Consider the following 25276-nt stretch of genomic DNA (forward strand, 5'->3'; position numbering starts at 1 on the left):
ATTTTTTTTTTTTAAAAAAAAGCACTGAAGGGAGTCTGGCATTATATTGCAGGGTTGACACTCCAAAACCTGGCCTGGAGACATTAGGCCTCTTCTAGGGGCTTCCCAGTTGGCACTAATGGTAAAGAACCTGCCTGCAGATGCAGGAGACAAAAGAGATGTGGGTTCGATCCCTGGGTTGGGAAGATTCTCTGAAGGAGGGCGTGGCAACCCACTCCAGTATTCTTGCCTACGAAATCCCATGGACAGAGGAGCCTGGTAGGCTGTGGTCCATAGGGTTGCAAAGAGTCAGACTCGACTGAAGCAACTCAGCACGCATGTGTGCACTCAGTATCACTTGTGGTCTTATTTGTGGTCTGTAATAAATGTCATAAATAGAAAGTATCATGTCTTTTCTTCCTCCTATTTTTGCTTCTCAGAATGCACACTAGATTGTTGCATGAAAGTATTTTTATTTTGATAGATTTATATCATGTGGGATTCTAAAAAAAAGTTTTAATATATCCAGTAATTTAAAAATGCATCCTTGGGAGTTCTGTGGTGGTCCAGTGGTTAAGACTTTGCCTTACAATGGAGGGGGTGTGGGTTCGATCCCTGGTCAGTTAGCTAAGATACCATATGCCTTATGGCCAAAAAAACAAAACATAAAAAACAAACAATATTGTAACAAACTCAATAAAGACTTTAAAAATAGTCCACATGAAAAAAATCTTTTAGAAAATAAAGAAATAGAAATGCTTCTTAAAGGAATCTCAAAATACCTTCCTAACTGTTGTGCTCTTAGTAATTCAGGGATAGCTTTTGAAACTGCCTGCATTGCCAGGAGTCATCATCTGCTATTGGATGCCTGTTGGTTCTTTTATTTGTTTAATTAGCTCTTTTATATACTTCAATCATTTCTTTTGTATGTGGTCATTAAAGAGAAGCCCGTAAAACCTGGGCTTGGAATATAACACTTCTGTTTGACCTTACTATGATTAAGGCCTTCTGCTCTCCTTTTACATTTGATGGAATTTAGACAGATTTTCGGGGCTTCCCTGGTGGCTCAGTGGTAAAGAATCCACCTGCCAGTGCAGGAGATGTGTGTTTGGTCTCTGGTCTGGGAAGATCCCCTGAAGAAGAAAATGGCAACCCACTCTATATTCTTGCCTGGAGAATCCCATGGACAGAGGAGACTGGCGGGCTACAGTCCACGGGGTTGCAAAGAGCTGGACACGACTTAGGGACTAAACAACAACCACCACCACCTTTATACTTGCTGTCTGTGGTTAAATATGTCCTTGCAAAAGTTGTCAAAGCAAGAACACTGAGCTTGTAAATGAAATAGTTATAGAAGAACTAGCGCAGTTAGGTTTACCTCCCTGTTTGTTATTGTTTTCTTTCAAGGTTATTGACCAAGTTTTAAAAGAATTGTCGTTTTCTGTTATTGTGTACAGTTAATAGCCTGCTTATTTTTGTCAAATAGAAAAGCAATAGCCGTCTCTTTTTTGCCTCTATTTTTAGCTATTTCGTGCAGTGGAGAGTACTTGAAGGGAGCAAGGATTCCCTGCGATTCCTGCCTGCAACGGGGCAAACACTTATTCCCCTCTCAGGTAAGTCAACTGCTTTGTTTTGATCCATTCTGAGCAGAAGATATTGATTCTCTCTGAAACCCATGTCAGTATGGCACTAAGACAGAGAGACAGAGGTTTCAGATACTTTGCTATCTGGCAAAAAAAAAAAAAAAAGGCATTCCGCTATTGAGGTCCTGCAGGACCAAAAATATTGATATAATGATGACTTCCTTTCCCAGGGGTTTCCATGTTGTTGTTGACATGTCTTCTGGCAGTTACAGTCTTTTAAGGGCTGTGTCATATTAATAGTTACTAGTAATCTCCCTCATATCTGGAAGTACATGAATTTGAAGACAAAATGAAATGAATGAACAGTGAGAAGCACTATGTACTTGGGGAATGAGGTGCTGCTTTCTGGCTGGCCTAATGCTGTGGGGCTAGCAGCAAGTACCCTGGGGTTTGGGACACAGAGATCTCTGTGGGACAGCCTCCCACGGGAAGTCACGTCTAGAGGGCAGAACCTCGATGCCAACCAGGGGACAGGCCGAGAGGGTGGGGCAGGTATTGGAGGATGGAATGTTTGTGTCCATCCTGGGAAAGACTGAAACCAAAAGGAGAAGAGGGCAGCAGAGGATGAGATGGTTGGATGGCGTCACTGACTCAATGGACATGAGTTTGAGAAAGCTCCAGGAGATGGTGAAGGACAGGGAAGCCTGGCGTGCTGCAGTCCATTGGGTTGCAGAATCAGACATGACTGAGCAACTGAAGAATAACACAACAACATAAAGGACATTGCTGGGTGCTTTGTCCCACGTCCACACCACTACCAGATTCCTTCCTGATGGTGAGCGTGGAAGCTTCCTATATCCAGACACATCTTCTCATGACGGAGCTGAGGAAGTGGCTGAGCAGAGATCAGTGTCTAGGGGCTTCCTCCGCTTTGACAGAGGGACTGAGATCCCAGCGTCACCAAATGAGGTTGGGGATATTTAGGAAAGAGAGGCAGCTCTCTGGTTAACACAGGTCTGCAGGGACCTGACAGGTGGTGAAAGCAACCCTTATGAAATCACTAAGTTTGAGCCTTGGTGTCCATGTCTCCGAGTGACCACGTGCTTTGGTTTCATTGCCAGCCTTCCTCCAGCCTCTTTGCCAGCATTCATATGTAACACACCTTTTTACCTGGACAGCATACCATGCATTTTATAGTTGTTTATTATTGCATCATGCAGAACTTTATTGGGTAGATGGTGTTGGCCTCCAGCAGTCTCAGCATCTAACTCAGGCTGACAGATAAGAATCAGCTCCTGCCTAGTGGAATTCTACAATGTGTGGAAAGAGAGATTCAAGAAAAAGCCAACAACACGTATCAGTGATCTACCCTGAAATCCATCAATGTTATCACCATGTCACCTTATCCCAGATGTGAGAAGCTCTGACATGAAAGCCTTGGGCTCCTTTTGGCTGGAGGAAACTCAGCGTCTCCTGTTCCCAGCCCCCAGGTCATAGAAAGGCACCTGGTCACAGGTGGGTTTTATGGAGGTTGCCTCCAACAGAACCTGTCTTCCCAACTCCACTTGTTCTAGGAACCCACCCCTCTTGATTTGCACTCAAGTGCAGAGTTTTCTGGAATATGAGACTTTCAAGTGCTAAAAGCAGGACAAGTCCCCAGCAACAAGGGGCGTCTTCATCCCTCTTATGATTCCCTGTACCATCCCTCTCCCCTCCACCCAACAGCTGGCTCCTGACAGTAAGGGAATTGGCTGCCCAGGTGACGCAAGTGGTAAACAACCTGCCTGCCAGTGCAGGAGACAGAAGAGATGTGGATTTGATCCCTGGGTCGGAAGATCCCCTGGAGGAGGAAATGGCCGTACCCTTTAGTATTCTTGCCTGGAGAATCCCATGGAGGAGCCTGGAGGGCTGCAGTCCATAGAGTTGCAAAGAGTCAGACACGACTGAACACACATGCACAGTAACCAGGAAAGTACCGGGCGTGGGAGGCAGAGTAGACACAGGTGTAACAGCTCCTCCGCTTACTGGCCCTGCCAGTGGCTTTCACCTCAAGCCTCAGTTACCCACATCACAAGTAAGAATACAGACACACTCCTAAGGATTTGGAGAAGGTCACATGGCAGCCACGGGAAGTGTCAGGGCACGTGTAGGCCTGGAAGAGTAGGGCCACTCTTCCTGCCTCCTGGATAGGCTGCCTGGAGGAGATAGTGAGTTACCTTCACAGACATCATTGTCTTTAGCTTTGTCAGTATTACTGTTTGGCCAGATCTTGCATCGGAGAGATGAGAAAGGAGTCAACCCTGTCAGTCATTAACACGGTGTCGCCAGGTTGTAAGCTCTGGCTCTGGGCCCCTGTGTCTAATTCTCAAATAATGCCAAGTCACTGTGTGCTGCTGCTGCTGCTGCTAAGTCGCTTCAGTCGTGTCCGACTCTGTGCGACCCCATAGAAGGCAGCCCACGAGGCTCCCCCGTCCCTGGGATTCTCCAGGCAAGAACACTGGAGTGGGTTGCTATTTCCTTCTCCAATGCATGAAAGTGAAAAGTGAAAGTGAAGTCGCTCAGTCGTGTCTGACTCTTCACAACCCCATGGACTGCAGCCCACCAGGCTCCTCTGTCCATGGGATTTTCCAGGCAAGAGTACTGGAGTGGGGTGCCATTGCCTTCTCCCATTGTGTGCTAGTTACTTTAAATTGTTTTTGTATCAGTTTTCTCTTAGCTAAGCTAGAAACAGACAAAAAGTACTCTAGAGATTGCTATGAAAAGCATAGTTTCTGTCTTATTGTACAAATGTTTTCAGTTGTTTTAGGCTATTGTCACTTGTAAAGTTTGTTAAAACTTTGTTCTTTTCTGAGTTTACAAATGCCAAATAAGTCGCCTTATGAAGAATATGTATTATTATTGTCATTAACATTTCTCACCACTCCTCGATGGGTTCATTTAAGATTATTATGTTTTAAAAGTACAAGATGGGTCTTTTTTTTTTGAAAATGGTCCCTTCTTTAAGGAAACTAAAAGAGAAAAGGCAGGCATAAAATGACCTTATCATGTTCTTTGGGTCAAACTGTTGAGTGTTTTCAGCCTAGAAGCTCAGTGCTCCTGTGTAATGTGTATGTGAGTCACTTTTCTGGGGACACACAGCCACCAACCTTTGTGCATTATTCATGTGATTGAATTTCAGGAAGTAAGTTATAATGTTCCCTTTGGTTGTAGTTGCTTGTTATCTTAATCAAACTTAAGTAATTGATAAAGTCAGTCTTCTCCCAGAAAGTCACCTTTCTCAAAACCTCTCGGGATGGAGTTTCGTTCCTTTAGAGCGTGAGTGCTGGGGACTTGAGATTGCTGGCAGCAGAAACAACCTTGCACGTTTGTTTGTGTGTTAAATGGCCCTGACCGGGCATACCTGCTAGCTTTCCACATCACTTCTTCTCCATCTCAGTGTCTCACGAAGCTGGTCATCTGCAGAAAGGAATCTAGTTCTTGTCCCTGACTCATCTACCTTTCATGCCCTCATCTCTGACTTCTGCCTTTTCCCACATCAGCTCTCTGCCAGGCGAGTGACTCCGACCGAGCTCAGGTTACACCAGGCCTGTCGGGTGGCTCCTCGAAACTGGCAAGGCTGACCTTGAGCAGGTCTACTGGGGCCAGGGAGAGCCAGCCGCCAACAAGAACCTGACCTGGCTCACTGCCTTTTAGAAAAGAAGAGGGAGATGGGGAGAACCTCTGGAAATAGCAGCTGGGATTTCAGTTGTTTTATTCCTCTCATAAAAATTGTATAGACTTTTGGGAGAATAGAAATAGGGATATTCCCCTCTCCAAAATAAAACTCTAGGACTTCCCTGGTGGCCCAGTGCTTAAGACGTCACCTTCCAATGCAGTGGGTGCAAGTTCCATCCCTGGTCAGGGAGCTAAGATCCCCCATGCCTTGTGGCCAAAATAAAAAACATAAAACACGAGCAATATGGTAACAAATTCAATAACGACTTTAAAAATGGTCCACATAAAAAAATCTTTAAAAAAATATATAAATAAATAAAGTTTATATATATAAAGTTTATTAAAAAATCCTCTATTTGTGAGGATTTAGCACACATTTCGGAGAAGGCAATGGCACCCCACTCCAGTACTCTTGCCTGGAAAATCCCATGGACAGAGGAGCCTGGTGGGCTGCAGTCCATGGGGTTACAAAGAGTCAGACACGACTGAGCGACTTCACTTTCACTTTTCACTTTCATGCCTTGGAGAAGGAAATGGCAATGCACTCCAGTGTTCTTGCCTGGAGAATCCCAGGGAAGGGGGAGCCTGGTGGGCTGCTGTCTGTGGGGTCGCACAGAGTCAGAAATGACTGAAGCGACTTAGCAGCAGCAGCACACATTTATTATGAAATTCAAGAAGCCACTATTGATTGCAATTTAAATTATTAAATTACCAATTAAGTGATTTGGCATACTTAAAATGCTCTTTTCTTAAATGAAAGACATATTCTGTAGGTTGCTGTGTATATAGTTTGTTGTTCATTATTAATGTCTGTTACATTGTAAGTCAGTTCATTGTCAATGTAGTTTTTTTCTGCAAGGAGTAGCAGAAAAGTTAAGGCTGTTGTCTATGGAAGGCCTGCTCTGGAGCGGGGGTCACAGCCCCCCTGCAGTCTTCACATGTCCTGTAGATTAGTCTTTGTGGTTTAGACAATGGCACAAGAATCAAAGAGGTTAACCTCATACAGAGGGTGACCATGTGACCAGACACACGCTGGATATAACACCCAGGTCCACCTTGACTCTTTTGTCAGACCCCAGACCTGAATATCATTGCTTACTGATAGAGTCATAAATGGAATGGGAAGATTGGTTGAGGAAAATTGGGCTATGGGGAAAGGAGTGGGAAAGTTTCCAGAGAACACAGCTGCCTGGTGGAATATTATGAGACCTTAGAAGCCAGAGGCTTCCCTGGAGGCTCAGTGGTAAAGAATTCACCTGCAGTGCAGAAGATGCAGGTTCGATCCCTGGATTGAGAAGATCTCCTGGTGTAGGAAATGGCAACCCACTTCAGTATTCTTACCTGAAAAATTCCATGGACAAAGGACCCTGGCATGGGCTACATTCCATGGGGTTACAAAAGGGTCAGAGATTACTGAATGACTGAGCATACATGCTGGAAACCAGGCCAAGTTCTCAATGAATAACAAAAGGGAAGAGGCCAAAAAGTCAAGTGATAAAGAGGGCGTCAGAGCAGGTGCATGAGAGAGAGAGGAAGACACCTTCAGAGTGATCAGACCCTCCTGTCTGGTCTGTTCTCCAGCCTGCTGGGTGTCTGCTGCATCACTGTGATTGAGAAAGCATTTGTGTGTTTTGAATACTGACATTCAAAACCACATGACACTGCTCAGGACTGTGTGATCCTTGAGCACTGGAGTATCCTCTCCATGCTGGTCTTTCTTCAGTAGCCCAATGCTGTGGTCTCAGTGGGTGTGTGTCCCTCCCCAGATTCCTACGCTGAACTCTGGGTGGCTCCTGTGATGGTGTTAGGAGCTGGGGCCTCCAGGCAGTGCTGGAGTCCTGAGGGTGGGGCCCTCCTGAATGAGATTAGTGCCCTCTACAGAAAACGCTCCAAGGAGAAGCCCCACCACTTCTGCCATGTGAGGACACAGTGGGGAGGCTGCAGCCAAGAAGAGATCCCCACCGGAACACAACCATGCTGGCCCCGTGATCCTGGATGTCCAGCCTCCACAACTATGGGAAATAAACATTTGTTGTTCATAAGCCACCCAGTCTATGGCATTTGACATATATATAATATATACATATTATATATATAGTAGCCAAAACATAAGTAAGACACCTAGGACAAAGGTAGTTGCTATATAATACAGGGAGCCCAGCCTGCCACTCTGATGGCCTAGAGGTGTGGGGTAGGGGGAGGGGAGGGAAGCTTAACAGGGAGGGGATACATATGTATAATTATGTCTCAATCACATTGCTGTACAGCAGAAAACAACACAACACTGTAAAGTAATTTTCCTCCAATTAAAAACTAAATTTAAATGGATAAGAAAGCTATGGTACATATACACAATGGAGTATTACTCAGCCATTAAAAAGAAAACATTTGAATCAGTTCTAATGAGGTGGATGAAACTGGAGCCTATTATACAGAGTGAAGTAAGCCAGAAGGAAAAACACCAATACAGTATACTAACGCGTATGTATGGAATTTAGAAAGATGGTAACAATAACCCTATGTACGAGACAGCAAAAGAGACACTGATGTATAGAACAGTCTTATGGACTCTATGGGAGAGGGAGAGGGTGGGAAGATTTGGGAGAATGGCATTGAAACATGTAAAATATCATGTATGAAATGAGATGCCAGTCCAGGTTCGATGCATGATACTGGATGCTTGGGGCTAGTGCACTGGGACGACCCAGAGGGATGGTATGGGGAGGGAAGAGGGAGGAGGGTTCAGGATGGGGAACACATGTATACCTGTGGTGGATTCATTTTGATATTTGGCAAAACTAATACAATTATGTAAAGCTTAAAAATTAAAAAAAAAAAGATGTAGTTAAATATTCATTTCTGTTATTTTGTTAGGTGCTGGGTTCACAGATAAAACAGAAAACCTGAAAATCCTCCTAATCTGAGTTTCTTCTTTGGGGACTTCCTCCTATTTGGCAGAGGAGGTGAAATTCTTTCTTGCACCTGGTCTTTTTGGGTGTTTGGACAGACTTACTCTTGTAGGTTCATCCGAGCCTAAGATGTTGGATCTCTTGCTTTTACTTGAGTCTCATGGGCCTGATGCTCCGAAAGACAGACTTAGAGCTGGGCTCAGCAACATCCTTTGTCAAAGAGAAGCAGCTTTGACTAGGACAGTCAGTGGAAGGACCCTCCTCTGGACCAACGGAACTCATGGTTCTTTACCCCATGTGCACACAGAGGCATCAAACCTTGCCTCCCTGTGTCCCGAGCATTGGTATTGTCATCTCTTTGTCACCAAACAGCTCCATTCCTAACTTTGCCATTTGCTTGTCAGCTTGCCTTAGTCTTTGCTCTCAGACCAGTCCACTTAGTAAGCAGAAAATTCTGAAGCCCTGTTTTCTTCTTGTTACTTCCTGCTCCAAAATCCTGTTTCTTTCTGGTTGTTGTTGTTTAGTCACTAAGTCATATCTGACTCTTTTGCCACCCCATGGACCCTAACCTGCCGGCTCCCCTGTCCATGGGATTTTCCAGGCAATAATACAGGAGAGGGTTGCCATTTCCTCCTCCAGCGGATCTTCCCAACCCAGAGATCAAACCCAAATCGCCTGCATTGGCAGGTGGATTCTTTGCCGCTGAGTCACCAGGGAAGCCCTTCTTTCTGGTTACCTTTCTGGTTACCTCTGACGTTACCTATAAATGTCAGAGTGAAAGTGAAAATCCCTCAGTCGTGTCCAATTCTTTGTAACCCGATGGACTGTAGCCTGTCAGGCTCCTCTGTCCATGGAATTCTCCAGGCAAGAATACTGGAGTGGGTAGCCTATCCCTTTTCCAGGGGATCTTCCCAACCCAGAAGTCGAACTGGGGTCTCCTGCATTGCAGGCAGATTCTTCACCAGCTGAGCTACCAGGAAGCTTGGTAATTAAAGCCACTTCTCAACCGGGCTACCCACCTTCATCTAAAGTCAATGTCCATCTCTCTCCTCCTGTTCCCCACACATTTTGCTCATCAGAGTTTGTGAGCTTTTCCTTGCCTGGAATTCCTTATCAATTCCTGTCTCCCAGAGTCTGGGAATTACTTTGAGGCCCATTGTAAAACTTACTTTTTCCATTAAAAAAAAAAAAAAAGAGGCTTTTGAGCAAAATCCAAGAATTTTTGCCAGTCATTCATTCAAATTTTTTACAATTAAATATATACCAGGTACATTTATGAATAGTCTTGAAATTATTTTTTTGCTTGAAGTATTTATATGATTCTCAAGTTCCATGGCAAATTGATATAAAATTTTATATCAATTTGCCCCTTAATGCAAAGACTTCCCAAGCTGTAAGTAAGAAAGTGAAAAACAAGTAAATCAGAAAGAGAAAAACAAATATCATATATTAACACATATATATGGAATCTATAAAGATAATGCTGATGAAACAATTTGCAGGGCAGCAATGGAGACGCGAACATAGAGAAGAGACTTGTGGACACGGCGGGCAGGGAAGGAGAGGGTGGAACAAATTGAGAGAGTAGCATGGAAACTTAGACATTACCATATGTAAAATAGATAGTCAGGGGGAAATCGCTCTGTGACTCGGGGAGCTCAAACCAGTGGCTGAGACAACCTGGAGGGGTGAGATGGGGTGGGAGGTGGAAGGGAGATTCAAGAGCGAGGGGACATAGGTATATCTATGGGTGATTCATGTTGGTATATGGCAGAGAACAACACAATATTGTAAAGCAATTATCCTTCAATTAAAAATAAATAAATAACACTGCCCAGGCTCTCAGTTGTTTGCTGTTTATTAAGAGCAGTGCCATACAAGCCACCCCTGGTGTCCACATGGCACACCGGGAGGACGTGGGCTGGGGCTGAAATCCGAGAAGAGACTGCAGGTTGTTTTTGCTGCATTAGTGGAGTTCTGTGTCCTGATGAACTTCCTGGAGAGGGAAGAAGCTATTTATCAACCCAGGAAGCCTGCCACGAAAATAACAATTTTATTCACCAACACAAAATGGAAAGCAATTGTCAGTTCTTAAATGTCCATAATAGACTGACATCTAAATAGACATGTGGAAACACAATCAAGAGAAAGATTACAGCATCTCCTCTGAGAGGTAAAACAGACCCACTGAAAGCAAGAAGCTCAAGTAGAAACTGGATCAAGATCCCACTCACTGTGGGGCCCGGATCAGCGTTCCTCTCCTGTATGGAGGCCCTTCTTATCCCTAAATCTGCTTCTATTCACAACTTATATTCCGTGTGCTCATGGTGCCTCAATCTGTGAGTGCAGGCAGGTCCTTTTCTCATTCTTTGAGGACGTGTTGTTATTGTTGCTTTGCTGTTAAGTCTCGTCTGACTCTTTGCCACCCCTGTAGGCCACCAGGCTCCTGTATCCATGGGATTTCCCAGGTGAGAATACTGGAATGAGTTGCCATTTCTTCCTCCAGGGATCTTCCCAACCCAGGAATCGAACCCATGTCTCTTGCATTGGCAGGCAGATTCTTTTACCATTGAGCCACCAGGGATGCCCACCTGAGGACATAAGAGTGCTTATTGATCTGGTTTGTGTTACAGGAAGTTGCCTCTACTAGTTTCTCATAGATTATAAGAGGTGTAAGGGTGGGAATTCTGTGTTAACTCAGTGTGTCTTTAGAACCCAGCACAGCCTCTAACATGATAGAGGCCTGAGAACAGTTTGTGGGCTTTAACGGAACTAAGGATGTTCTGCACGTGTAGAGGGTGGTTGTAGGTTTCTCGTCTGCTGCTGTGCGAATGTGACATGTCTACAGATATAGGCCGTGGCCACGTGGGGGTTAGCAGGGCCAGCGGCCCAGGACCTATGTCTGTTATGTAACGTGCCGCATTCTGCTTTTGTGCAGCTGTTTATTCCTCGCTGCATTCCTTGAGCGCTGCTGGTTTGCACACATGGCGTTGGTGTCCGTCAGTTGTGTACAGGGCTCACTTCACTGCAGGACATGCCGCCCATCTAAGGTGGCCTCCAGGAGTGAGAGTGGAGTCTGGTGCCTCATTTGGGGCCTTGGAGAGCAGCTCTTTTATTCTAAACATTCTGCAGTCACTAAGCATTCGAGGAAGAGATACTCAGTACGATTGAGAAAAACTATATAAACCCGTGACCTTAAATCTCCCATTAAGAAGCAGGAATTGAAGAAGACACTTTATGCCAGCTCTGCAGCATTTTAGGGTTTCTCATTGTACTATATTAATGACACTTGACATTATGTGTGTTTGCAGTGTGTCTTATTAATCTTAAGTACGACTATGTTTCAGAGCACTTTTTGATAATTAGACATTTGCATCCAATCGATCTCTTATTTTTAGTGCTATTGAAACCCACTTTGGAAGTGCTACGTGAAGTGTTTAAACTAATAAGTAGTGACTTTATTGGCACTTAGCCATGTCTGTGAGTAGGACAGCCGTGTGGTTCTGAGGGTATGTCGTGGAGAGTGCGACTTCTGTTTTCTGCTTGTGCCTTGTTGCCGTGATGTATACAAACGGCCTCCAGATTCCAGTCTCCTCCCGGGTCAGTAAGGTGATGACCTTACCAAGGACCAAAGAGAGTGAAGTTCTCGAACGCGTTTTGGAGCCAGAGCATTTCGCAGTGAAGACACGGGCTTGCTAATGGAAGGAAAGCTGCAGAGTGTAAGGAAGTACATGACGTGGCACAAGTAGGAGACTGTGGAGCTGGGGCTGTGCCTGGCGTCTACCCAGCACTTCCCAGCGGCCAGGCGTGGTGCTAAGTCCCTCGTATGCATCACCTCCTGAGGTTCTCACAGCACATAGTTGTTGAACAAAGCAGGTAGATTCCAACCCTGGTTTGGCTGCAGATCCATCCTTCTCTCTCGATTGTGCTCACTTGTGTCCAACTCTTTGCAACCCCATGGACTGTAGCCCACCAGGCTCCTCTGTCCATTGGATTCTCCAGGCAAGAATACTGGAGTGGGTTGCCGTTTCCTTCTCCAGGGGATCTTCCCAACCCAGTGATCAAACCCACGTCTTCTATATTGGCAGGGGAATTCTTTACCACTGTGCTACCTGAGAAGCCCCATCCTTACCGACGTGCCAAAGTGTGTCACGTGTGATGCTTTTGCTGTGCTCGGTGTTTCTCAGACTTTGGAAGCAAATGTGTTTTTCCTTCTTAGGAAGCATATTCTTTTAGCAGATTAGATGTACTGAAGGCTTCTCTGACCACAGAATCCCCTTCAGGCGAGTTTATCATGTGGTAGCCCTGAAGACACAGTGCTGTCCCTCAGCTCTGTCCTCACTGTAGGGCAGAATGCCGCTCCTGTCCCCCACCAGGGATACGAGCCATGGGCTTTGTTCCCAGCCCTCTGACTGCAGGCTCCTGATCAGCAGTAGCCATTTGCTTTCTTCATACAGACTTACACATTTTACCAAGCACTTTCACTTCATCCGCTTGGCGATGGGGGAACTGTTATCCTAGCATTTCGAACGAGGAGGCAGACGCCTGAGAGACAGTGACACTTCAGAGTAGCCTGTCTCACTCAGAAAGAGCCAGGATACAAGCCCTTCTGTCTCCTGCTCCATCCTGGCTCCAAGACCAGACCTCAGACCTCTGCTGAGACCAGCACCTCCTGAGTCCATCGTAGAATGACTTCACCTTCGTCAGTGGTTTTCGAACTCTGTTTCTTCAAGTACTGGGAATATGAGGCTCTGCTCCAGCCCAGACCCTCTGCGTCTGCCTGTGTTACATATTGATGCCCCAGTGATCTCAGCTTGAGGAAAGCTGCAGCTGAAAACTGCCTCAAAGACAGCTGAGTCCCAAAGTTCTTACTACACCCAAAGTTCTGGTCTCTAGGAGCCAGTGCCAATTTTTTGAAATATCAATGAAGTTGATATAAACATGAATAAATTATCAATAGTAAAATGTTGGGCTTCCCTGGTGTCTCAGACAGTAAAGAATCTGCCTGCCGGTGCAGGGGACATAAAAGACACAGATTTGATCCCTGGGTCAGGAAGATCCCCTGGAGGAGGACATGGTAACCCACTCTAGTATTCTTTCTTGGAAAATCCCATGGATAGAGGAGCCTGGCAGGCTACAGTCCATGGGGTTGAAAAGGGTGGAACATGACTGAGCAATTAACACTTTCACTTTCACTTGCTTTATACCTGGTAGAGTATGCTAGGATTACAAATAATTTCATAATTAATAGTAAGGGATAATCACAACTTTCTGTTATTCCATTAAAACGTTTTGCCTGCATATGTATGTTCAGAGTCTGTATGAAAGGCCAGATTTTCTCACCTCCCCAGGGTCACTCCATGGCTGTCTTCATTATTTTACTCACTTGCTGTATTCCCAGTCCCTTCAGGACCCAAATGATGCTTTCAAGTCATATATCTAGTTTAGAACTCCTCTAATAAAATGACATTTCCAGACAGAATGTGCCATCCTTCACAGTTCACTTTTGAATTCGATGAAATGGTCCCCTTTCTTTCCATAATGCATTGTGTCCTCTTTAGTCTTAGAAGAGATTTGAGGAGAGGGACTATATATACTTCTTTTTATAGGGCTTCCCTGATGGCTCAGACAATAAAGAATCTGCCTGCAATGAGGAGACCTGGATTTGATCCTTGGGTCAGGAAGATCCCCTGGAGAAGGAAGGCAACTCACTCCAGTATTCTTGCCTGGAGAATTCCTCGGACAGAGGAGCCTGGCAGGCAGGCAGGCTACAGTCCATGGAGTCGCAAAGAGTCAGACATGACTGAGCCACTAACATATTCATTTTCATGAATACGAACACTTACTTTAATAAACCAATTTCTATTTCTCCCATTTCTCAGATTTTAGAAAGGTTTAAACATGATTCTCTCTTGATTGCGTGCACTGAAATTTGTGTGGAAGTTTCGAGAACACTGAAGCCAGTTCTGAGTTAGGCCCTCGTCCTTGGCCAGCCCCCTCCTTGGAGTGTGAGGAGGGGCTGCAGGAGGGGAAGTGATATTTTGTCCCCAGAACCATGAAGGACAGATTTTTTGGCCTTCACGCTAGGTCTTGGATCAGAGGGCTCCCAAGGTGAAACCCAGGCACATCCACTCGCTGCCTTGTAAATTTGATTGCTTGTAAATCTGTGACATTTCCCCTTGTAACAACAGTTTTATCTTCTCATGGACATAAATACTGTCTCTGATAGCGGCGGAGTCTGGTGCCATGAATATTCCTTTAGCAATGGTGAAAACTCTGTAATAAAGCTCTGAGGTTTTAGGATGACAATGAAATGCTCCAACAAAGGGCAAGGACAAGCTGAAGTAAAACCTTCACAGACGAGTGGTTTTATTTCACATCAACTCTCTGGTTCCGATGCTGCCATCGGAGGCTGCCTCCCTGCCTTGTCCCCGTGAAGCTGGGGGCTTCAGCAGGCAAGGATCGTGAAGGATTTCATCACTTGAAGGTCATTGGTGGCTAAGCTGTGATTTCTGCAGTTCTGAGAACTTAGAGATCTCTCTCAACCTGGTCCTTTGTGTAGGGCATGTATTTAGTTGTTTAAGGGTTATATTTGACTGCTGCCTCCCTCGGCAGTGGTGCTGAAAACATGGTGTCTTAGATTCACAGTCATTTAGTTTTGTGACTTGATTTACTTTGGGGTGTCTTGATTTTATGGTTTTACCCTTCCTCAAAAAAGACATAGTAGAATCTGAGCTCAAAGCCATAATCTTCTACTACTCAAGATACATTTCTTTCCCTGGTCATTTTTATTTTTATTAGCACTTGTGATCACACTTGGCAGTTATTCTATTTGGTGTGATAAATGGATTACAACCAAAATAAGAACCAAAATAACTGTGTTACCTTGAAAAGACACTCGCTTGGAGCAACACTGTAAACCTGCTAACATTGTAATGATATGACACAGCGTTAGAGAAACAGGTGTAATATGGAGACATTGATAATAACTTTTACTTCTGAATGAAAGTTATTCATTTTAAAAGTCACATGGCCCTTATTTATTTTTAGATCAGGAGATCATCTTTTAGAAAAAAAATATATTTCATAAAAGTAAAATACTATTGAAACAATTTTTTTTTTACTTTAGAAACGTAACATTTCTAAAATTGTGATTGATCTTTTAGAAATTTTTGTTTGTTATACCTGATGTATGATTCTGACCTTTTCCCAAAATGTGTCACAGTTTAGCAAGATTCAGCTGCAGTGAACTTGTTTTGTTCAAAAGAAAGGCTGAGGTCTGTGCACACTCTTAGAAAGTCAGTGTTTTCCTCTCATCATTTATGTAAGGTTGACTTGAGTTCTTCCTCACATGGCCTAGCAGAGGACATGGCCTGATTTGAAAAACATTAACAATACTAACAACAGCTGTGCATTCTGCCTCCTTTTAAGGCTCTACCTGGATTTTCTCACTTGATCCACACCATGTGGTTCAGATCCCTGTATCAGGAGGAAAATGAGACACACAGGTCCTGTCCCCATGGGACTGCTTTCCCCTTGGGTCCATGACTGTAGGTCTGGTTGGACCCTTGTCCCGCAAGTAAACACTGCTTTTGGGTGGACCTCTGCAGAGGGTTAGAGCAGCGCCCGTCTAGAAGTGAGCTCCAGAAGAGAAGAGAGAGGGGTATTTTCATACTCACCTCTTTCATACTCACCTCTCCAGCCAGAACTGCCAGTGAAACAAAGCAAGTGGAGGCCTTTCTTTCTAGCACCATCCCTCATGGAGACGCCCTAGGTCAGGGATTGCTGATGGCCTACGTCAGGTCACGGGCATCCATACATCTTTTGGCAGTCGGGGTGTAAGCGGACCCTCATCCTCTCTGCTCCCTCCTTCTCATGACCACTTGGCCGTTTGTCATGGCTCAGTTGTCCAGCTGGTGTGCATGGAGCCCCTGCTGGACAGTGGCCACCCATGCACTTGGTCTCCTTGAAGGCTGTTGGAAGGTCCTTCCTTTCAGCTCAGCCTGTCCTATCTCTGGGGACTCAGCATCAAGACTGGATAAGCAGGTGCTATAAATCATAGCAGGAAGCAAAGGGAAATCTGTGGGTGACTTTGTCACCCCCACTGACCATCAGAGCACCCTCTCACGTTGTGTTATCCACACCCTGGAGAAGAGGAGCAGTTGAAGCCTCGGCAGCTTCTAAGTATGAATGCTGTATGCATCCTCATAAGGATAAAAATCCTGCCAAAGTTACCATGGATGGTGACCCTGAAAAGCCAAAATGCAGATCTCTGTCTTGCCCTTGAGCTCGCTAGGTTTTAGGGATGTGTGATCTCTCCACAGCGAAGCGGTCTGTTACCATGGAAACGCACTTACTAGTCTCTAAGCCCTTCCGGGTAGTTCCAGGAACATTAACTCTCTACTAGTATTTTTAAAAATGTATCCAAGATTACTATCTGACTTTTGAATAGTTATAATGATTGAAAGTAAAGCATTCCTTTCAAATTACAGATAGACACGTCTCATCTGAGAAGTATTACATTCGATGTGATTAATAATCATACTTCATTCAGGCAGAGTAACCCCTGCCAGGACACTCACCTTCTCTTTGAAATCTCAACTTCCTAATGGAGGGGCTGTCCCTACTCAGACAGGATGATTAATTGTTCAAAATCTTCTCTGTGCAATGTCTGTATTCCTGCAAATTTCTTGGTTTAAACTGGGAATAGCATCTAAAGGAATGTGCAGAACTATTCAAGGTTATACATTAATAGTAGTGTTAATTGTGATATACTTAAATATTTTAATATAGCTTTTAAAATGAATATTTAATAAGTTTAAAAAATTAAACACAAATAATTTTGAGTATTTAAATGTTTTTCAAACTCTGAGAAAAGTGTGTATTTTTATCATATTTATTTATATGTGATTTTTCTATCATGTAGTATATGGTATTACATGGAGGAGGGACTAATGAAGGCTGTGTGTTTTACATGGTTATTTTCATTTTTAAAAATTTTGTTGATTTCTGTCCACCCCTTCATTCTCTTTCCTGCTTGCTGATCGTTCAAAAATGCCACTCCTTTGTTCAGTGTCCCAGTCATGTTTTGTGAATTTGTCCAGGCTTTCTGCCTCTACAGCGTGCTCCCACGATGCTGTCTGGCTAAACCTTTCCCTGCCCTAACCTCTGTCCCTTTCTCCCTTCTCTTCTCTTGTAACTCAGAGTCTAGGAAAATCTTTTGGAATTCAGGGAAGGTAAAAAGCCTCTCTCCTGGTTCTGTGTAGTACTCAATCACATACACATTCACAGACAGCATATTCCGAACCGACACTTCTTAATCTGGTGTTTTCTTAGTAACTTTGGAAAAAATAGTCACTAGTTCAATTGACGGGTACGGGTTGTAGTTTAGTTTCGTAAGATTGTTATTCCCTGTGAAGGTAGGTAGACGCCTTCACAGAGGGCAGTATGTAGGTGTCATATATTGATTCTGTTCTCTGTTGAGTGTATTTCACGTATTGTATTCATTTCCTAGGGCTGCCTAATGTAGTATGCAAGCGTGCCAAGTCACTTTAGTCATGTAACTCTGTGACCCCATAGCCTGTAGTCTGCCAGGCTCCTGTGTCTATGGGATTTTTCAGGCAAGAATACTGGAGTGAGTTGCCATTTCCTCCTCCAGGAGATCTTCCCAGCCTAGAAATTCAACTGTGTCTCTTACATCGCCTGCATTGGCTGGTGGGGTCTTTACCACTGGTGCCACCTGGGAAGCCCAATCAGTGTGGCTGCATTTAAAGTGGAGTCCTGAGCATTCCTGACGCAGCAGCTCCACTGAACACTCTGCTTGTTCATGACCTTGCGGGTCCACTTATTCCTAATTATACCAGCTTAACCTTGTTTAAAGAATAAATTAATTGTATCTAAACTTGTGCCAGCAATTGTTACTCCCAAATGGCAATGAAATCACTATAAACATCTTTCTAACCTTTTCACCAAGTGATAATTTCATTTTAATCCCAAAGTAGCCATGACTATAATGAGTATTTAGTCAGAATAAACCACAAGATATTATTAATTAGAGCTATATTGATTTCCAATCTAGGTATACTGACTTCCTCCAAAATCTAATATTTTCCATATTTTAGGAGTTGATTTCTCGATGGTGTGCTGCTGAACTTCAATTTAATCATGGTGCATTTATATTACCAGCAGCAAGATAGCCAGGTTCTAAATGGTATCTGGAGGTTCACCAGCGTTTGTATCTCTTGGTACCCATTTCCTTGATCCTGCAAGTCTGGGCCCACCAGCCAGGAGGCGAAGTAACTGTCTTAACAATCCCAGGCCACGTGTTTTATTTCCCCAGGGCAGACGCTACAGCAAAAAGCTGGAGTTTGCTAACTCAAATATATTCCATTTAAGTGGTCTTAGGCCCTGTATCTAAAACTTGAAAGGAAAGGAAACCTTTTGTATTAACATTGCTTAGTTATTTTCTAGACCAGCTCATCTTACTTTTCCTTTCTCTCAACAATGCTGGCTTCTTCACCAACGCTTTTCAAGAATGTGTTTACATGGAAGCAGAGTGAGAATAACAGAAGCAGATGGCAGATGACTTTGCCACTGCTTCAGTGGAACTCAGAGTGAGTTCCTCTGCCTCTAATCCACAGAACTGGGAAAAGATGACACAGAGCTGCAAAGGATATTCCCACAAATCCATTCACTTCTGTTTTAGAGTGAGTCTACAGCCTGCATGCTGCTAAGTGACTTCAGTCATGTCTGACCCTATGGACTGTGGCCCGCCAGGCTCCTCTGTTCATGGGATTCTCCATGTAAGAATACCGGAATGAGTTGCTATGCCCTCCTCCAGGGGATCCAACCCAAGGATCAAACCCACTTCTCTCAAACCTCCTGCGTTGGCAAGCAGGTTCTTTACTACTAGTACCACCTGGGAAGCCTGTATCTACAGTGTGTGTGTGTGTGTGTGTGTGTGTACTTAGTCATTCAGTCGTGTCCAACTCTTTGAGGCACTATGGACTGTAGCCCGCCAGCCTCCTCTGTTCATGGGGATTCTCCAGGCAAGAAAACTGGAGTGGGTTGCCATGCCCTCCTCCAGGGGATCTTCCCAACCCAAAGATCAAACCCAGTCTCCCGCATCGCAGGCGGATTCTTTACCATCTGACCAAGCCAGTTTCTTATTGTATAATTTGATTATAATACTAGAGGCTTACCATGGTTTACATAATTTGATCTTCCATAAAATTATATATACTTCATGTCTGATTTTTGCTTCTGATTGTGTCTAAATTAACTAATTAACTAGTTTTATTTAAATTAAACTAGTTTAATAAATTTAATTTATTTAATTAAACTAGTTTTATTCCATAACTGAAACCATGTATTCTGGTTTAAAGCAGTTGGCTACTTTAAACCAGAATACATGGTTTCAGTTATGGAAAGAAATTTGGGCAAAGATGACTGTCATATTATCGACTGGATTTCTGTACTAGCAAGTGCGTACAGAAAGAGAAGTCTGCCTTTGCTTTGCCTTTCCTGGGAGATGAGAGCCTCCTCGGATGGGTGCAGCCCAGAGCTGTAACCTGCAGAACCAGGTGCCCTGGGACAGGGAGGAGGGGATGGTTTCAAAGACTTTGGCCATTTTCATAAAATCGCTTCAGGCTGCATGTTACCTAAAGTTGGAAAACAAGTTTTGGTGCTGGATACACCTGGGTTTCATCACAGCTCTACTGCCTGATGGGTGGTTACTTTTCAGAATGTTTCATTTTTCCTAGATTCAGATGTCTTTTTCACCTCTGAATGTTCATGCAAACCTTAGGAACTTGACAGCTGCCCCAGCTTAAACAAATAGGAAATACTCTGTCGTAGCCCATGGAGTTGGAAGAAAGCTGATGCATTTGAATTCTACCCCCATGTACATGGTTCCACTCTGCATGAATTTCCGTTACATGTTTTAGCTGAATAAAACCAGTTGCTTAAAGCCACAGCCCACATTTCAGTTACTGCAGTATATTAGCTGTAGTTACATGAACTATAAACCTCATAGCTAGCTCTTCAGTCTGTAAATCTCTAAGTAAATAGCAGGGGGTCAGCTTGACCTATGACCAGTCACATCGCTTTATTTGGAGTCTGCCATTGATAAGTCACTGCGCAGGTACTGGTCAGTTCACCCACAGACAGGAAGCATGGAGCTGTGCTTCCTCCTTGTTTTGAGGTGGTAACTTACGACATTTTATAAACATGGATACTTCCAAGAGAATTGGTCCAGACAGATGGACATGCAGCAGAGCCGTGAACATGATGATGCTGAAGTGAGAATCCCATCAGACGTCAGTAGAAGATGCTCTGACTGTAGGGAAGGTAATGCTGCCGCCAGCCCAGATGCCCCAGAGGTGCAGACAAAAGCCAAGCAAAGAGAGATGAGGAAAGTGACCGAGACAACAAGAATGAAGACGTCCCAGAGGAAATGACTTCACCAGAAATGTCACTTGAAAGGAATTCTCAGAGATATGCCGACTTTGGAGGCACAAAGGACTAAAGATTGGAAGCCCATCCAAACTTAGAAGAGTGACAGTTCTCCAGGTATGGAAAAGATGCTCACCCCTTTCATAAGCAGTGGGGTGAAATAAGGAAGGCAGGCCTGGATTATGCAAACTTCTCTAGATAAACTTACAAAGAAAGAAAAAGTTCTCAATGTGATTATGTTGCCAATTCAAATATGTTAAGTTACAGCATTCATTTCCCTGTACATTTATAACCAACAACAAAAGTTTTAAAGTTTTGGCCAAAAATTGTTAAAAGGGCAGAGAACCATCGTTTTTGCTGTTGATTATTGAGTACACATGCCTGGTTTCAGCCCTTTTGGTTCTTTTGACAGTCCTAACCTTGCAAATGAGTCTTTTCCAATGAGTCAGCTCTTCGCATGAGGTGGCCAAAGTACTGGAGTTTCAGCTTCAGCATCATTCCCTCCAAAGAAATCCCAGGGCTGATCTCCTTCAGAATGGACTGGCAGGATCTCCTTGCAGTCCAAGGGACTCTCAAGAGTCTTCTCCAACACCACAGTTCAAAAGCATCAATTCTTTGGCGCTCAGCCTTCTTCACAGTCCAACTCTCTGATGCTGGGGGGTATTGGGGGCAGGAGGAGAAGGGGACGCCAGAGGATGAGATGGCTGGATGGCATCACTGACTCAATGGACTTGAGTCTGAGTGAACTCCGGGAGTTTGTGATGGACAGGGAGGCCTGGCGTGCTGCGATTCACGGGGTCATAAAGAGTCGGACACAACTGAGCGACTGAACTGAACTGAACTGAACTGAACCTTGCAAAGCAAGGGACTATCTGTAGCGACAACTAGTCAAACCAACCCTGTTGCCATTTGGATTGCCTGTTACTGAAAATTGGTTCACACATTCATTTTAATATCATCAGTATCTGCAAGTATTTTCCTAGCCTTTTGAAGGCAGTTCATATCGTCAAAGACACCGTAGTGCTGCTAGAACTTCTCTGACTTTCTGTTATTTGTGACTTTTAATTTTCAAAGAGTCCAAAAGTTCATATTCAGAGACTTACATTTTAGTGATAATTTTAGCGAAATATTTTTGTACCATAAAATTTCTTTAGTGAAATATTTAGTAGTTTTAGGAAATATTTTTGTACTAAAAAAGTTTGTTTGTTTTCATTGTACAGGAGGGCCCCACTGGTATGCCCCATGGGCCAACGGCCAAGTCACTGGATCACACATAGTGCGTTGTACTGTCAGTTCCAGACTGATCACTAGATTTACGGTTTATATTTGCCATCTCTTGGGGGGTGAGAAGCAGTCTTGTTTGCTCATTAAATCAACAAGCAGTGGGGCTTCATTGTGTACTTTGTGGTATGCAGGCAGAATGTTTTGACTTTAAAATGTCTCAAATAATTAAAACTGTCTTGCATCATTCAACCTTGTAAAAAATACCTATAATTTAAAGGCTCCAAATTGTTTGCTTTTGAAAGATGTTAGTATCATGAATAATAGCAAGAGCCTCTGGGTTGTGTGAATGCGTCAGATCCAGTGCTATGGTCTGTGGAGGAGAAAGCACCCTTGATTACAGTTTTGGAGAAGGTCCCCTGTGCCCCCAGCATGCCTGTGATGTTGTGCCCGTCCTCACGGGGCCTCACACTGACAGCCTGCTGGGCCACATATGGGCACCAAAAGCCTTGGGCGGGGATGGTTTGTGCTTTAAACATTGGTTTAATAGTGTTTAGGAAATTAAGCTGATTTAAACACAGAGTAAATCTGTGGGTGGAAAGAGTGACTTCTTTGTTGTCTTTTGCAACTTATAGCAAAGTGGTCATACAGCAAGGTGACTCATTGATTTTGTTCCTTTATGGATCTGTCCTTCTTATATACAAGTCTCCCTGGCGGCTCAGATGGTAAAGAATCCGCCTGTAATGCAGGAGACCTGGGTTTGATCCCTGGGTTGGGAAGGTCCCATGGAGTAGGAAGTAACAACCCACTCCAGTATTCTTGCCTGGAAAACAGGGACAGAGGATCCTGGTGGGCTACAGTCCATAGGGGTTGCAAAGAGTTGGACATGACTGAGCAACTAACACTTTCTCCATTTCTTATATACATAGATTTTCATATAGTTTTTCATGTGATTTATTTCATAATATTCATCACCTTTATAAAGAAAAAAAATTAAAATTTTTACTCCAAAACACTTTGGTCTGAACCTGAGGTGAAGATTCGCTCGAGAAGCAGCAAGAAGCTGCTGTTACGGGACTTCCCTGGTGGTCCACTGGCTAAGACTCCACGGCCCCGATACAGTGGGCCCAAGGTCACGCGGGAACTAGATCCCACATGCCACGACTAAGACCCGGCACAGCCAAATAACTATTTAATAATAAGAAAAGTTGCTGGTGACAGTAAAGAATTAGAAGTGATAATTTTGTATATAAGCAGCTCCTACAGCTAAATTCCAAAAAAATAAATGACCCAATCAAAAAATGGGCCAAAGAACTTAACAGACATTTCTCCAAAGAAGACATATAAATGGGTAACAAACACATGAAAAGATGCTCAACATCACTCATTATCAGAGAAATGCAAATCAAAACCACAGTGAGGTACCATCTCACACCAGTCAGAATTGCTGCTATCAAAAAGTCTACAAACAAATGCTGGAGAGGGTGTGGAGAAAAAGGAATGCTCTTACACTGTTGGTGGGAATGCAAACTAGTACAGCCACTATGGAGAACAGTGTGGTGATTCCTTAAAAAACTGGAAATAGAACTGCCATATCACCCAGCAGTCCCACTGCTGGGCATACACACCGAGGAAACCAGAATTGAAAGAGGCATGTGTACCCCAGTGTTCATTGCAGCACTGTTTACAATAACCGGGACATGGAAGCAACCTAGATGTCCATCAGCAGATGAATGGATAAGAAAGCTGTGGTACATATACACAATGGAGTATTACTCAGCCTTTAAAAAGAATGCATTTGAATCAGTTCTAATGAAGTGGATGAAACTGGAGCCTATTATACAGAGTGAAATAAGCCAGAAAGAAAAACACCAATACAGTATACTAATGCATATATACGGAATTTAGAAAGATGGTAACGAAGACCCTATATGCGAGACAGCAGAAGAGACACAGATGTAAAGAACAGTCTTTTGGGCTCTGTGGGAGAAGGCAAGGGTGGGATGATTTGAGAGGGTAATGTTGAAACGTGTATATTATCATATGTGAAGTGGATCGCCAGTCCAGGTTCCATGCATGAGACAGGGTGCTCAGGGCTGGAGCACTGCAATGACCCCGGGGGATGGGATGGGGAGGGAGACAGGAGGCGGGTTCTGGATGGGGGATACATGTGTGCCAGTGGCTGATTCATGTCGATGTATGGCAAAAACCACTACAATATTGTAACGTAATTAGCCTCCAATTAAATAGATTAATTTTTTTTAAAGTGGTGATTTTGAAAACCCTTTCCTATTCTCAGATTGTGGATGTTTATTTATTTACTAAAATCTGTAAACAAAGGCAATTTCAGGAATAGGGAAATGTGGACTATTCGACCCTGAACCAGCGCCATCGAGGGGAAACCTTCAGAGTAGGTGCAGGACCCCCGAGGCAACCCCAGGGCCCCCTCTAGGCAGGCCCTCACTTCAGGCTTGATGAGAAAAATTCCATGAAGCCTCTGCTCTGCTGTAGTCCTGTGTGAGCTTTCTGGCACTTTCAGGAAAACAGGTGACTTGAAATTGGCCGCTGGTCCTCTTCAGCCCCCTGGCCTATAGTGTCCCCTCCTGGGGACGCCAGCTGCCCCGGGAAGCCGCCAGCTCCTACCAGGCCCTTCGTCACCACCTACATCAGCAGTGAATGCCCACCCTCCTTGGTTTGGCTTTTGATGGGTCACGACTTGACTCAGACTCTTCCTTCTGCGGAAGGTGCCTGCCCCTTCTCCTGCTTTGTGGTTCGGTGAACTGCAGTGAAAACACAGAGCAATTTTTCCTCACCCTTCCCGGGAACTACACACCTCCTTCACCTGGGTCCATCCGGAAGTAATTTATTCTTCCCACCCTTTCATTTTGTTTTGTTGCTAAGTCATGTCTGACTCTTTGCGAGCCCCTTGGACTGTACCCCCAGGCTCCTCTGTCTGTGGATTTTCAGAATACTTGAGTGGGGGCTGCATCTCCTTCTCCATGGGATCTTCTGGACCCAGGGATCGAACGTGCATCTCCTGCATTGGCAGGCGGATTCTTTACTTCTGAGCCACCAGGGAAGCCCTCTGCCGACCCTGTACCTCCTTTTTATCAGGTACCTGTTTTGCTCCAAGGCACCTGACGTGCAGGATCTCAGTCCCTCAGCGACCCTCTCTAACCCTGTTACAGACACTGCAGGAGGTGGAAGTGGCCACCTGGTTCAGGAAGTTGCCAGGAAAGAGCAGCATTTGGGTACAGCACTGTCCTCTTGTATAGCACATCACACTCCACACATCACAGGACCGTGGTCCGCCTACTTCGTTTCTATCTTCCCCACTAGACTGTGAGGTCCTCTGCCTTATCTGTTTATCATCACTTCTGTCTCCACCCTACACATCCAGCCCCACGGTTGGCTCAT

General features: G+C 44.3%; 1 protein-coding gene across 2 annotated transcripts in view; it reads left to right on the forward strand.

Annotated features, from left to right (window-relative positions):
• Positions 1–25276, forward strand: part of FAM110B (family with sequence similarity 110 member B) — a 142015-nt gene that overhangs the window by 72587 nt on the left and 44152 nt on the right. For both annotated transcript variants that reach the window (XM_070802560.1, XM_070802561.1), the window contains one exon: positions 1504–1592. The gene's annotated coding sequence lies outside the window, so the exon portion shown is untranslated. The remainder of the gene's footprint in view (positions 1–1503; positions 1593–25276) is intronic.

This window comes from Bos indicus, chromosome 14 (assembly GCF_029378745.1).
Source record: "Bos indicus isolate NIAB-ARS_2022 breed Sahiwal x Tharparkar chromosome 14, NIAB-ARS_B.indTharparkar_mat_pri_1.0, whole genome shotgun sequence".
NCBI lineage: Eukaryota > Metazoa > Chordata > Mammalia > Artiodactyla > Bovidae > Bos > Bos indicus.